Source organism: Dipodomys merriami, unplaced genomic scaffold (genome assembly GCF_024711535.1).
Source record: "Dipodomys merriami isolate MVZ:Mamm:240054 unplaced genomic scaffold, mDipMer1.0.p SCAF_88, whole genome shotgun sequence".
Classification (NCBI taxonomy): Eukaryota; Metazoa; Chordata; class Mammalia; order Rodentia; family Heteromyidae; genus Dipodomys; species Dipodomys merriami.
The window spans coordinates 4,932,403-4,934,766 of NW_027206490.1; the positions used below are offsets into that span (position 1 = coordinate 4,932,403).

The following is a 2,364-nucleotide window of genomic DNA, read 5'->3' on the forward strand; positions in this document are numbered from 1 at the left end:
GGACCAGTATTCCTAGTTAACCATTTTGTTTCTTCTTTCCCCTCCCCAATTAGCTAAGAGTATATACAAGATTCAGGTGCACCAAAATCAAATACAGTGAAAACAGAGGTTATACTGTGGGCGAGGAACATATAAAGAAACAATAAAATACATCGTACATTATAAATACGTTTGAAATAATAGCAAGCAAGAAAAAAACCCACTTGTGTACTTACTTTGGGGGTCATTTCATTTAACATCATCTTATCTGGTCATATGCACATAGCTTTTGACCTTTTCTGCTTATCTCAGACATATATTATTTATTGCAAATAAGGGAAACCATGGGACCTATGTTTCTTTGGAGTTGGCTTACTTCACTAATATAATTTTTTCCAAGCCTTTCCATTTCCTAACAAATTGGGCAATGTCATTCTTTCAGATGGAGGTATAGAATTCCTATTCTCACACACACACACACACACACACACACACACACACACACACACACACACACACACACAGGAAATCAATCAATCTATCTATCTATTTATCTATCTATAACATTTTCTTGATCCATTCATGTACTGAGAGGCATCAATGTTGGTTCCATATTTTAGCTATGGTAAATAATGCTGCAATAAATATAGTAGTGCTAGTAGTTTTAGTATGGTCTTGTTTGTGATCATTTGGGTAAATGCCCAGAAGTAGTATTTGTTGGGTCATAGGGGAGCGCTATGTGGAATCTTTTGAGGAACCTTCATACTCCTTTCCGAAGTAGCTGAACAAGTTTACACTCCCACCCAAGAATGCAGTAGGGTTCAAATGCGGTAGGGTTCCTTTCTGGCCACATCCACTCCAGCGTCTGTTGTAAAAATATGGAACACTTCATGAATTTGCTTGTCATCTTTGCACAGGGGCCATGGTACTCTTCTCTGTATCATTTCAATTTTAGTGTATGTGCTGCCGAATTGAGCACAGAACATTTTTTATATATAAAGTGTAATTGATTTTCTTAAACTAAACAATTCAACAAAAAGTAAGTTCTAAAGAATTGTTGTGAAATTTTAAAACCATGTGTTTCTTATATAAGCACACATTTATGAATAAAGTCAAGATTGGCATGTCAAAAACAATATAATCAAGATATTTGTTGTTCAAGAGATGTGCAAGAGGAGGAATTCAATTATTCTATACAAGGCACCTCTCATAATGAACATTGAAGCAAGTGTTAAGGTTTGTTAAAAGTTTTAATGTTTTAAATATTTTTAATTTTGGGAATTTGCTTATATATATGCCAAAATTAAGACTGTATGACAGGTCATAAAACTTTTCCATAAAGTATTTAAGATTTATTGTAGCAGCATATACTACTAAGTGTGTACATTTCAGAGTTTATAGAAATTTTACTAATGAGAATTTGCAAATTCTTTGTGTAAAGAAGCAGAGTGAAGAGTTAAGACTTTGTTAATTCCACAGTTTCTGTTAAAACTTTAGGGCTTCCTTACTTTATAGGTTAGCGAGGAACAAATGGTGATATAAGCCATATACAGATGAGATGAGCCATAAATAATAATCTTAGTGGGAAACTTTAAAGACTACTCATAGCCTATAAAACTCTTATTGAACATCATAATCTTAGGCAGTTTTAAATGTACAGGATTATGAAAAAATAGTAAAACCTAATATGTAGTATACTTCAAATACTGGAAACACTGGTAATTGTTTCATTTTTCATTTTATTAATCATTAATATTTAATGATTGGTTTTGTTTATTGTAGCATTGTTTTCCTTGTTGTAATATAATACAACTTTTTGTAAGTCGTCATTAGGAGGTACTTTGAGAATGTTACTGGGATGGCCACACCATGTATTATAGGTGCATATGAATTTACAAAGAACAAAATTAAGAACAAAATATTCATTAAAATTTTTCTCAAGTAGAGTCTGAATCAGGAGTGTTAAGTGTCCACAGCTAAAATCTTAGCCCTAGGCTGAAGCAGCCGTCTTACAGATTTGAGGACACAAAAGTGAGAGACAATGATTTTTTGTGTTTTGATTTTGTTTTTGTTGGTCGTGGGGCTTGAAATCTTGGGCCTGGGTGCTTTCCCTTAGCTCTTTAGCTCAAGTCTAGTGCTACCACTTGAGCCACAGGACCACCTTTGTCTTTTTGTACTGATGTGGTACTGAGGAATCAAACCCAGGGCCTCATTCATTCTAGGCACGCACTCTACCACTGAAACCCCTTCCCAGTTCCTGAGAAAGTGTATTTTAAAAAGTCATCTAAACAACATTTGCTTTCTGCTTTGGCTTATATAATGATATACATGAATATCTTTTTATATTTTTGTGAATTGTCATACTTCTAAATTTATATTAATTTC

The 2,364-nt window shown here is 33.7% G+C and overlaps 1 non-coding gene across 1 annotated transcript; it reads right to left on the minus strand.

The window, feature by feature from the left end:
* Nucleotides 1–851: 851 nt before the first annotated feature.
* Nucleotides 852–958, minus strand: LOC138820419 (U6 spliceosomal RNA). The gene has a single exon (XR_011369870.1). It is a non-coding gene; the product is annotated as a U6 spliceosomal RNA (small nuclear RNA).
* Between the last annotated feature and the right edge of the window lie 1,406 nt (nucleotides 959–2,364).